This window comes from Petaurus breviceps, unplaced genomic scaffold (genome assembly GCF_028583685.1).
Source record: "Petaurus breviceps papuanus isolate PSGF00001 unplaced genomic scaffold, PetGlider_PUasm1.0 90847, whole genome shotgun sequence".
NCBI classification, from domain to species: Eukaryota; Metazoa; Chordata; class Mammalia; order Diprotodontia; family Petauridae; genus Petaurus; species Petaurus breviceps.
In genome coordinates, this window is record NW_027187360.1 from 11,255,301 (window position 1) to 11,268,899 (window position 13,599).

Consider the following 13,599-nt stretch of genomic DNA (forward strand, 5'->3'; position numbering starts at 1 on the left):
GAAAACAGATCCAGGAGAGATAATTTAAAAATTATTGGATTACCTGAAAACCATGATCAAAAAAAAAAAGTCTAGATATAATCTCTTAAGAAATTATCAAGGAAAATGCCCTGATATTCTAGAACCAGAGGGTAAAATAGAAATAGAAAGAATCCACCAATCACCACTTGAAAAAGATCACAAAAAGAAAACTCCTAGTTATATTGTAGCCAAATTCCAGAGTTCCCAAGTGAAGGAAAAAATATTACAAGCAGCTAGGAAGAAACAATTCAAATATTGTGGAAACACAATCAAGATAACACAAGATCTGGCAGCTTCTACATTAAGGGATCAGAGGGCTTGGAATATGATATTCCAGAGGTCAAAGGAGATAGGATTAAAACCAAGAATTCACCTACTCAGCAAAATTGAGTATAATACTTTGGGGGGGGGGAAATGAACATTCAATGAAATGGAGGACTTTCAAGCATTCTTGATGAAAAGACCAGAGGTGAACAGAAAATTTGACTTTCAAATACAAGAATCAAGAGAAGCATGAAAAGGTAAACAGGAAAGAGAAGTTATAATGAATTCATTAAAATTGAACTGTTTACATTCCTACATGGATTCCTACATAGGGCAGCCAGGTGGCACAGTAAATAGAACACTGGTCCTGGAGTCAGGAGGACCTGAGTTCAAATCTGACCTCAGACACTTAACACTTACCAGCTATGTGACCTTGGGCAAGTCATTTAACCCCAATTTCCCTGCCTTCCCCCCTCCAAAAAGACAAAAACAAAAAAAAGAAAGATGATATTTGTAACTCATGAGACTTTTCTCAGTATTAGGGTAGGTAAAGGGGATGTATTTATATATAGAGAGAGAGAGAGACAGCAGTCACAGGGTGAGTTGAATATGAAGATATGATATTTACAAAATAAAATTAAGGGGTGAGAGAGGAATATATTGGGAGAAGGAGAAAGGGGGAGATAGAATAGGGTAAATTATATCACATAAAAGAGGGAAGAAAAAACTGTTACAATGGAGGGAAAGACGGGGGAAGTAAAAAATAATGAGTCAACCTTACCCTCACTGGATTTGGCTTTATGAGTGAATAACATACACACCCAGTTGGGTATCTTCCCCACAGGAAAGTAGGGATAAGGGGATAAGAGAGGGGAGATGATAGAAGGGAGATCAGATTTGGGGATGGGATAGTCAGAAACAAACACTTTTGAAAAGGGACAGGGTCAAAGGAGAAAATAGAATGAGGGGGTGGGATAGGATGGAGGGAAATATAGTTAGTCTTTCACAATATGACTATTATTATGGAATGTTTTGCATAACTACACATGTATAGCCTATATTGAATTGCTTGTCTTCTCAATGGGGGTGAGTGGGAAGGGATGAAGGGAGAGAATATGGAACTCAAAGTTTTTAAAGACAAATGTAAAAAAAAATTGTTTTTACATGCAATTAGGTAATAAGATATACAGGCAATGGGGTATAGAACTTGTCCTACAAGAAAGTAAAGGGGAAGGGGATAAAAGGGAGGAATATGATAGAAGGGAGGGAAGACGGGGGGAAGGGTAAGCAGAATGCATGCCATCTTGGGGTTGGGCAGAGGGGAGAGATGGGGAGAAAATTTGGAACTCAAAATCTTGTGGAAATGAATGCTGAAAACTAAAAATAAATAAATAAATAGATTCTTTAAAAAAAAAAAAAGAAGAAGAAAGAAATACAGATTTTCCCCATGACTTTGCTACAGAGAACTCTGTGAGTACCTGGTATTGACTATAGTCTACCCATCTGAATTTTCTGGGTCTAATTGTAAGAAAAGTACTCAGGGGAAACTGATAGAATCCTGAGGTCAGATTGCAGCAATGAAGCTATGATCTAGTTAGATGGGTCAGTTTACTGATCAGTATTCTGATGATAACTCTTCTAAGTTCTACTAACCTGCTCAGCAGGGCCTTCTTGAAACTCATTCCCACGAAAAGTAGAATGGTCATCAAGGAAAGCAGCATTTTTGGGAAGCATGAAAAAGAAAAGTATTTATTTGGTTCTCAGATTAGTAAACATGCATTTTTGTCTTGTCCAAACTCAAGCTCAACATACTTTTCCCCAGCCATCTTCATGTCATGCTGCCTGTGCTCCACCTGCCAACTCAACCAAGAATTAAAGTTCCAACCTCTGAGACCATTCTCCTCCCCACCTCCCTTTCCAATTTTCACTCAAAGGACAAAAATCAAGTCAATACTACCATTTCCTAGAAATCAGTTGCTATATTATTCCAAACACCATTTCCTCTCATTTCCCTGTCCAAAACAGCATCCCTCCCAGACCATCACTCCTCTGTGCATTTCCTCCCCTGTTAACATATATGCTCTTCAAGGGCAGGAATTACATAGCATCAGGGGTGGGGAACCTGCAACCTTGAGGTCCGTGGATGTGGACTGAGTCCAAGTTTTACAGAACAAATCCTTTTATTAAGGGGATCTGTTCTGTGAAGTTGGGATCTAGAGCCATATTTGAAGACCTCAAAGCCATAGGTTCCACTACCCCTGATAACTTCTTATATTTGTATCTCCATCACCAAGCACAGTGTATGGCACATAGTAAGCACTTAGTGCTTTTGCATTCATTTATAATTAATCATTACAAAATTACCCGACATGAAAAAACATAGCATCACATTATGGTTTAACAAAAATGGCAGCCTACTGAGAGGAAATTGCCTACTGCAGTTTCCATTCATAGAGCTTAAGATCATTCTTCTTTCTCTGGTGAGATACTACTGTATATTTGCTCTCTTCCCTACAAAATCACATTTAGCCAATGCACAGCAGCCCCCTGTCAATGTATACCCTTGATAAATCTCAAATTCTTGGCAATAGCAATTATACTGGGGTCATGGAGAGAGGATGGTTATCAAAGAAAATACTAGAGGTTGTCAACCCATTATGGTAAATCTTTAATAAACTTTGTTTTACTTTGGCTGAAAAAAATGCTAGAAGTTTCTAAAATGTACAGATCATAAAATCATAGAATGGACCCAAAGGAAAGGTGTTGAACCATGAGACAGTGCCTTTAAGTGGATTTTGGAACTACTTGAATGACCAGACCCAGAAAGTAGTCATTAATGAATCAATGCACATAGAAGTTGGTCTCAAGTGGTATTCCCCAAGGTATGTGCCATTGTCCCTCTGTTATTTAGCAGTTTTCTCAAAAACTATGAAGAACTGACATGCCTGTAAAGTTCACCAATACAAAGACAGCAGGAATAGCTAATATAGTGGCTGAGAGAATCAGGATCTAATGACATATCAAGTAGCTAGAGCAATGAATCTAATCTGATAGACAGTCAACAAACATTTATGAAGCAGCTATTATGTGCAAGGCACTGTGTTACATGTAATGAAATGAAAGAGATGTAAATATAATCTATGCTTGGGTTCAAGAACCAAAATGCATGAAGAAGCACAGCAGAGCAGCAGCTCTTGTGAAAAAAAATTGAGAGTCCTAGTGGGCTGCAGACTCAACATGGCTCTAGAGTGTGACATGGCGACCAAAGAACAGAGCTTCCAGAATGAGGAAGGCCGTGGTAATGCTCTGTTCTGCCCTAGGCAGTCACGCTGCATGTACTGAGTTTGGTTCTGGGCTCCATGTTTTATGAAGGGCCTTAACAAGTCAGAGAGCACTGAGAGAGAGAAATTGTAACCAGGGATGATCATGGAGAGCATTCCATCCATGGACTGATTGGAGGAACTAGGGATATTTCACCTAAAAAGGAAAAAAAGTTAGGGGGGAACACAATAGATATTTTTTTAAGTATTTGAAGGGCCACCATGTAGAAAAGGAACTATCTTTGTCCTACTTGACCCTAAAGGGAGTAACTAGAAGTGATAGGTAGAAATTACACAGAGACAGGCTTGAGTTCGGTGTTAGGAAAAAATGTCCTAACAATTCTAGTGGTCCAAAAATGTAGTGAGCTACTTTGCTAAGTAAGTAGTGAGTTCCCCATCACTCAAAAGTAGGCTAGGAGACCTCTCATCCAGGATGTTTAGAGGGAATTCCTATTCACAAAGAACTAGATGGTCTCTGAGAGCCCTGCCAATTCCAAGACTCTATAGGAAGATACTGCACAAAGAAAAATTTTAAGTCATAGATCGCCATGCATTTATGGCCAAAAAGAGTCTCAGATCTTATCTAGTCTAAACTCTCATTTTACAGAAAAGAAAGCTGAGGCTCAGAGAGGGGAAATAATAATAATGATAGTTAGCACATTTATAATGCTTTTCAAATATCATCTCATTTTATCCTCACCAATAACCATGGGAATTAGGAGCTATTATTACCCCCATTTTATAGATAAGGAAACTGAGGCAGACAGAAGTTACATGTTTTGCCCAGGGTCACACAACTTGTTACTATAGGAAGCTGGATTTGAACTCAGATCTTCCTGAGTCCAGGCCCAGGGTCATGTCCATTGTACTACCTCACTGCCTGACTTACTGAAGATCTTACAACCAATGAAGGGAAGGGCTGGGACTTTAACACAGCCATTTTTACACTATAGCCAGTAATCTTTTCACTATATCCTCTATTCCCACAAGAAAAAAAACATACTTAGAAAATTACTTTCTATTCCCTAAAACAATTGGGAACATCACCATCACCATTATAGCTAGCATTGATATGGTGCCTTCTATGTACCAGGCACTGTGACAAATACTTTACAAATATTAATTCATTGTTCCTCACAACAACCCTGAGAGGTAGTTGCTTTTATTATCCCCATTTAACAGTTGAGGAAACTGAGGCAGAGTCACTTGCCCAAGGTCACACAGCTAGTGTCTGACCTGGATTTGAACTCAGGTCTTCCTGACTCCAGGCCCAGTGCTTTAGACACTGTGCCACCTAACTGCCTAAGGAGTAATTGAAGATCATATAGCTAGTGAGAGGAAGGGCTGAGACTTGAACCCAGACATTCTTTGTCTAAGGCCAAAAACATTTCCACTATATCTTCCATTCCCACAAGGAAAAAAAAGATATTTTTCTTCTGTTCCCTAAAATAATTGGGAACATAATCTGATTTCTCAGTTTCATTACTATGGTTTCTGACAAGACCATCCAGGGCTGGTTCTGAGATGCCTTTATTTAAAGTTAGCAGCAAGGGTTGAATAAGGGTAGAATATATGCCCCACCATGCTGCGTCTGTTGTACAGAAATGATGGTTCTATTGAAAAATAATCTTCTGTTCCATTGGGACACCTCAAGAAAGCAGACCACAGGTATGGGATGAGGAATATCAATAATCCACGGGGATGGTTTCATCTACTCCCCCGATCCTGCCACCCAGCAGGCCCCAGAGGGCAATATTCTCCACTCACCAGAAGTACAAGTACAGGGGTTATCATGCCGACCCTATCTCAGGCTTAGCTCCCAGCATGGCAGAAATAAAGCTGCTCTGCTTCTGAGAATTATCCAGTCTGAATCAGTCATATATCAAAATCCTCTCATCAGTCTTAACTCCCCAAATCACTTACCTAGAGATTTAAGGCCTAAGTCCCCAATAACATGATGACATCATTAATGAGTCACAGTCTTTCATTCAACAGACGTTTATGTGGCCGTTACATGCAGGATCCTAGTGCTAGGTATTGGGGAAATAAAGCTGTGCACTGACATCAGGTAATTAGGTGGCACAGGGGTTGGACTTGGAGTTGGGGAGATCTGAGTTTGAATTCTGCCTCGCAAGGTTACCAGTTGTGTGATCCTAGGAAAGTTAGTTAACCTTTCTCAGCTTCAGTTTCCTCATCAGTAAAATGGAAATTATAATTGTGCCCACTTCCTGGGATTGTTATAAGGATCAAATGAGATAACATATGTAAAGCCCTTTGCAAATTTTAAAGTACTATGTAAGTCCTGTTATTATTATTATCTAGGAGCCAACCTACTAGTAAGGGAGATAAGATACACACAAAAATAACAATCGCCCGAGGCAAAATATTCTAAGGGCTATAAAAAGAAGTGAGACTAAAATTCAAAAGATTTCCATAGGATCATCACAGACTCTCATTCTTGGAACACCTTCTAATACAATTAAATAGAAAAGCCAGCTGCAACCTTCTAGACAAGTGACTAGCTTAGCACAACGTCCAGCACATCGCTATTGTTGTTGTTCAGTCACGTCCAATTCTATGAGACCCTATGGAGATTGTCCGTGAGTTTTCTTGGCAAAGATACTGTAGTGGTTTGCCATTTCCTTCTTCAGTGTGTTCCCATTTTACAGATGAGAAACTGAGACAAATAGAGGTTAAGTGATTTGTCCATGGTCACATAGCTAGTAAGTTTCTGAGATCAGATTTGAACTCAGATCTTCCTGACTCTGGTAACTTCCTAGTGCTCTAATCCACTGTACCACCTAGCTGCCCCTGCCCAGCACATAGTAGGTTCTTATAAATGCTAGTTGACTGACTGACTAACAAGTGGTAATTCAGCCTTTTCCTGAAGACCTCCAGTAAGGGGAAGGTCTTACCCCTTGAGACAATCTGTTACACTTTGAGAGAATGTTAATTGTCAAAACATGGCTTTTCTTATAACAAGTCTAAATTTACCTCTTTGAAAGTCTGCCCACTGTTATTCATCCTGGTTTTTAGGGCTAAACAGAAAAAGATAGCCCTTCAAAGACTTGAAGATAGTTATCATGTCCCCCATGGTCTTCTGCTTTTCAGGCTAACTGCCCCTACACCTTTCAACTGATGCTTATATGGCATCATCTTGAAGCCCTTTGCTATCCTGATTACCCTTCTCTGGACATTTGTCAGTCTGTTAGTGTCCTTCCTAAAATGGGGTGCCCAGAAATGATCACACCATACTCCAGATATGATATGACTACATGGCAGAGTATGGCAGGACTATCACTCATTCTGAACCTATGTCCCCATTAATGCATCCCAAGATTGCAATTAGCTTTGGGGGGTATCAACTGACACTGTTGACTTGTGTTGATTTAGCACTCAAATCTCTTTCAGATGAACTGCTATCTAGCCACCTCTCTCCCTCTTCATGTAGTGTCTTCCAAAAGTCTTTGTCCTGTTGTAAGCTTTCATAGCTTCCCAAGCTGTACTTGGGAAGTTGGTCTTCAACCCACATGTAAGTTTTCACATTTATCAATGTTATTTCATCTTGCTTGACTCAAAAAATCCTAGTCCATCAAAATCCTTTTGGATCATGACTATTTTCACTGGCTAGCTCTCTCTCTCCCAATTTTGTGATATCTACAACTCTGATAAGTATGATAAGTAAGACATTATACAGGTCACTAATAAAATTTTAAAGAGCACAGGTCCCAATAAAAATCTCTGGACACTCCACTTTAGAATTCTTTCCAAGTGACATCAAACCCTTAAGGACTACTCTTTGGAATTTACCCTTCAACCTTGTCCAAGTATGCCTAACTGTAATATCTAAATTATATCTTTCCATCTTGTACACAAGAATAGCATGTAAAACGTTGTCCAATGTTTTCTGAAATTTAGATACACTATATTTATAGCATTGCCTTAATCTAGCAGCCTAGTATCCCAGTCAAAAAATAAAAAAGAAAGTTAGTCTTACCTGACCTGATCTGGATGAAGGCATGTTGACTCATTCTGATCACTGCTTCCTCATCTGAATGTTCACTGACCACCCTTTTATGAGTATGTTCTGGGACTTTACCAGAAATTGAAGGCACTGGCAGCTAGGTGGCATAGTAAATAGAGCATCGAACAGCCCTGGAGTTAAGAGGACCTGAGTTCAAATGCAGCCTCAGACACTTAACACTCACTAGCTGTGTGACCTTGGGCAAGTCATTTAACCCCAATTGCCCTGCCTTCCTCCTTCAAAAAAAAAAAAAAAGGCAGAAATTGAAGGCAAATTTGCTGGCCTATAATTTATATATTCTATTCACTCCTATTATTAAAAAAAAAATCTGCCCTACTCCAATCCCACCTCTTTTGCTCTGCATTATGTTTCAAAGATCACTCACATTAGCTTAGCAATTACATTCACAACTTTTTTCAGTACCCTTGAATACATTTTATCTCAACTTGGTAAACTGGAACTCATCAAAGGTAACTAGATATTCTCATCTTTGTCTTGCACATTGATTCTCAACTAGCTAATTTTGTTCTGTCATTTTCAGTTCAAAGATCATTCTCCCTGGTAGAATGAACAGAAGCAAACCAAGAATTAAATAGGTCCATCTTCTCTCTATCATCATTTTTCACCAGTTCATTCACTCAGAGAAGCAATCCTAACCCTTCTTTGAACCTCTTGTCCAATATAGGGTTTTTTAGAAAAACATTTTGTATTTCTTGTTTCCTAACCAGCTCCCTATGCTCTTTGTATAGGGCAGTGCCTTGCTTTCATATTCATTCTTCATTAACTGTCTTTTCTTTCATATTCTGTAGGTGTCTTTTAAAAATCTAAGCTGGTCAGTAAATTCACTATCCACAAAGTCTCTTTAAGCAAATCTCCTTTTTCTTCTCCATGGGAATTGATTCTCTTTATGTCTTTAAATTTTCTTTCTCAAAAGCTACATTAACTTCTCCTACAGAATTTTAATTAGTGAGATCCTACTTACTCTTTCTCTAAAACCTTTGAAATCCACTACCCATGTCTAGAATGTCTATCCCACTAAGTTCGGTGTTCTTCTCCTCTATCACAAATTTGAGGAGAAAGTGACCACATCTCCCCAAAGTTCCTGTCATTTCCACCATAACATCCTGTCCCACTGTGTTAATGAAAAGCAGACCCAGAATAAAATGTTCCCCTATGTTGGTTTCTCCATCTTATGAAAATGTAATTATCATAGAAGCAAGTCAAGAAATCATTAGTTGCTCTGCTTTTGGCAGAGAAAGCCTCAACAGATGTGCAGATAATTGAAGTCCCTCATCACTACTCTATCATGCCTTGATGCCAAGCTTATGATCTGTTTCATAACCTCTTCATCTATTTCCTTTTTCTAGTCATGTAATCTGCAGAATAATCTGATGTCAATACCACTTTTATTTCTGCCACCATTGATTTTTTACCCAAATACTATCAACCATGATTCTTACTCCTGGTTTCTAAATTTCCTTACATGAGGCTATTTTCTTAACAAATCAAGTTAATCCATACCCTCCACTTTTAACCTTTCTGGTTCTTTTTAAGTAATGTATAATCTTCTGGTGCCATAATTCAGTGATTTCACCACATCTCAAATTGTACTGATGAGATGAGCTTGCTTATTAACAATACTTCGTGCTTTTGTGTACAGAACTTTGTGTATTTGTATAGAAAGGACTTTTGAATTTCTCTAAGGTTTTTTTTTCCTTTTCAACAAAGTACTTCTTAAATGCTATTCCATTTATCCTCTAAATAGCCTCAGAAGGCAATGAGATACTTATAGTTGTTTGCAAATGGAAGAGCTAAATTACAGTGAAAGTAAATGACATTCAGTGACAAAAGTGGCCCTAAAGCTCTTTCCAGTATTCTCCATCGTCACCATATGAGGAATGTATTTTTACATCTTTTATTATTAAGTCCTCACAATAAAAATGACCTAGAGGTAGTCTAATCTAATAAATTGCCTTCAAGCAATTTCTATTATCAGAAAGTACCTGGGAAAGATACACTGAGTCTTTTAGAATATCATTTGTATCAATGTTTTGCATCAGGACCAGGGTGGTGCATAGAACATCTTCATCCTGGGGGCGTTATGCTCCCCTACACATAAATGTAGATCATGTCTATATGACATTTAAATTAACCATAATGTGTTTAAAGTGAATGGATTGTAATGCATTCATGGTCAGTTTCCCAAATGTCTACCATAAGCACAAGATCTGCATTCTATATTCACTTCTGACTTTCAAAATCTTTATTTTTCTCGTCTTAAGATACTATCTCCTCCATGAAGGCTTCACTGGGACTCCCAGGTGGTAATGATCCCTTCTTTCTTTATTGAGCAGTGCTGTGTATGCTGTACCTCCTTAATATGACATAAGCTTTTTGTATGTCTTTTTGTCCCCAGATCCTAGCACATGACCTTGAACATTGGTCTGGACCTGGAATCTCATCAGTGCAAGGAACTCCTGGTATAAAAACTCCCTCCACCAATGCAGACCAGGAACTCCTCTCAAATTAATAGTCAGCTGACTGAAGCAGTGAGGGATTAAGGGACTCACTCAGGGTCACACAACCTGTATGTGTTTCAGGTAGTGCTTGAACCCAAGACTTTGCTGGCTCTAAAACCAGCCCTTCATCCACCATACCATGTTGTTTCATACCTTGTACATAGTGTATTGGATTGAATTGAGCTGTTTTGTTTGAATAGATGAAAAAGGAGTAAGAATGTGACTTACAAATATTTTCCTCCAACTAGAAATTGCATCTCCCTCCTCTCAGCACTTCTGTAGTATCTCTCTTTGGAAGCGTTACATTCTGCCTTGTGTTATCATTATTTGTCTTGTAACCTATGGCAGCCTTATAGAGGGTTATCATATGTACCATTTCCAGATCCCTGGAGCCTAATACAGAACTGGTGCCAAGGAAATATTGTTGAGAAAGAAAGAAAAGGAAGGAAGGAAGGAAGGAAGGAAGGAAGGAAGGAAGGAAGGAAGGAAGGAAGGAAGGAAGGAAGGAAGAGGAGGAAAGGGAGATGAGAGAGAGAGAGAGAGAGAGAGAGAGAGAGAGAGAGAGAGAGAGAGAGAGAGAGAGAGAGAGAGAGAGAGAGAGAATGGTACTTGGAATCAGTAGAAAAATAATAATTGTCTCCAGAGAAACTGAACGCTTCCCTTCACTCAAGGAAAGGCTAGAGGGTTCCTGGAAGTATTGAGATCTCTTTAAGCATGACCTGGAGCTTCTTCTCTCCTGAGAAGCAGACAATTCTGGGGTTGGGCAGTTTTAATGGAATCACTCAAGCACTGGTCTTGGAGTGAAACCTGGGTTTGAATCCCTATTATGACACCCACTATCTTTGTATCCTTGGCCAAGTCATGAAGTGACATTGGCCCTCAGTTTCTTCTTATATAAAATGAGAGAAGTGGATGAGATCTCCAAGGCCCCTTCCAGCTCTAAATCCTATGATCCTATGACAGAAGCAGACAGGGGACAGAGGAAAGGACATAAGTTCCCTTCAGTAAAATAAATCACAAAGAAAATTGATGTCAAGATCCAGGTAGATAAAGCTGTGATGAATTCTACAGTTTATAAATAGATTCAATGCGGAACAGAGAGGGAAACCATAAGATCCCCTCAAAGGAATGTAGATAGGACATGAAATTAATCTAGGATCATAGGTTTGAGTTAAAAGACTCCTTATAGGTAATCTAGTCCAACTTCTTCATTTTAGATATGAGAAAACTAAGCCCCAGAAAGTTTCTTTAACTTGCCTAAGGTGACATTGATAATAAGTGACATAGTCAATATTTGAACTCAAGTTCTGAACTCTTTCTGCCACACCAGAGAGCCTGACAATACTACAGCAGTGGGTAAGCCATTCTTCCAATCTAGTAAAAGCAAGTGTTCAGAGCTACCTCTCATACAGGGCAAGTGACCCATTTCCCTTCATCTGCCTCCAGCTTTCCTGAGGACACAAGCCACACTTCTCCCTAATTTCAAGACTTGCAACACCTAGCATAAGAAAAATTTCCTTTTCAAATACATTACTCTTTGTTTGAAAATTCATTTAAACTTCTCAGTTACTTCAGAGGTCAGGGAATCAGAGGATAAAAAACCTTCAGAGACTTCTAAATCAACTTTTTGGGGGGTGAAGTACAGGAGATATCAGTCAGAGTTTTCACAAAAGATACATTGCACCCATAGTCTGTGGAGAGAATCATAGAGTCATAGAATGTTAGGATTAAAAGAAATCTAAGATTTCACTGGAGAGCTTTAGTGGATTACAAATTCAATGTGAGTCCACAGGGTGACATAGTTCAATACTTCAGAAATTCAATGGATCTGTGATCTCTGATGATACCTCGGATAGTTGGTGAGTTTTTTCCTGGTCTTGCCTGCAACCAGGTCTCTGCACCACATTGTGGCCATTCCCAACCATGCTGCCCATGATGCAGCCATCCTAGTTATCCCCCTCATCCCCCTCCTACCATGTCTTGGACCCTTCTCCCTGAGAACCTGGACTCTGAAACCAGGACTCCACATCACTTCCTGGACATTTCCAAATCAAGCCTCTACGGGGTGCTCCTCTCCTTCTTCTGTCTTCTCTTTATGTATTTTTTTCTCCCAACAAAACATAAAATCCTTGAGGGAGGTGACTGTCTTGCCTGCTTATGTTCATATCCTCAATACTCAACATAGTGCCTAGCCCACAGTAAGTATTTGATAAATGCTTTATCATTTGTTCATTCTTTCATTCATTCATCTCATCTAGATGGATCCTCTCTCTGTCAGTGCAGATCACGATTTAGCCATGCCTTATCATTACATGCTAATATTATCCACTTGTCATTGTTATTATTCAGTCATTTTCAGTTATGCCTGACTTTTTGTGACCCCATTTGGAGTTTTCTTGGCAAAGATACTGGAATGGTTTACTATTTCCTTCTCCAGTTCATTTTACAGATGAGGAAACTGAGGCAAACAGGGTTAAGTGACTTGCCCAGAGACACACAGCTACTAAGTGTCTGAGGCCAGATTTGAACTCAAGAAGATGAGTCTTCCTGACTCCAGGCCTGGCGCTCTATCCACTGTACTATTATTATCCATGTACTTCCATAAATCCTCCACAGAGGATCTACCCAGTATGCTAGAGGGCATAGAAAGGCGGAAGGGAAGGTCTAGTGGTCTTCCATCTCACCATGTGGAATAGTTGGTAACTAGCAAGTCATATGAAGAAATTTACAGCCCAGTTCTTGGGAAGTTTTGAACTAGAAAAAGAGGTAAGTTGGAGGCAAGGGTAAAGGACCCTTTCTTACAAAGGCACCTTGGTTTTCTTATATCCTGGCTTTCTCTGATGAATTCTGTACAGTCATTTTCTTACATAATACAAAATTATTTTATAGAACGGTCAATAAATCCGTTGCTCCACCAACACTTTATTTGTGTGTTGAGTCTTTTTTCCAAAGAATCACCTCTTAGACTAGGTCATTCAATATACCCTACTCATGTCAGGCACATTCCCAAAAGAAGCACGCTCTTACGCTTGAAACATTTCCCATCAATGATCAGATCTCTTAAACATCTCAAAAATCACTACAGAGAAAGCTCTTGAGAGTTGTGCTCTTGTTGCCAGGGAAAGGCACCAACTCCATACGACTGCCTTTTAGTGGCTGGTGCTTGTTGTTCTGTGTCTTAATGTGACTTAAGCACCATAACCTACTCTATGCAAAAAGGACAACTTATAATGAGCCCAGATAAAAGAAGAGCAGAAAAAGCTTGACCTAAAAGCTTGTTAATTATCCCAGAGAGTAGCTGAGGTATAAGACCAAAAGGAATAGGAAGAAAGAAAGAAAGAAAGAAAGAAAGAAAGAAAGAAAGAAAGAAAGAAAGAAAGAAAGAAAGAAAGAAAGAAAGAAAGAAAGGAAGGAAGGAAGGAAGGAAGGAAGGAAGGAAGGAAGGAAGGAA

The 13,599-nt window shown here is 39.2% G+C and overlaps 1 pseudogene; it reads left to right on the forward strand.

Moving 5' to 3' along the window:
- The first annotated feature begins 3,447 nt into the window (after positions 1–3,447).
- LOC138149344 (cofilin-2-like) overlaps positions 3,448–13,599 on the forward strand; it is a 20,354-nt pseudogene continuing 10,202 nt past the window's right edge.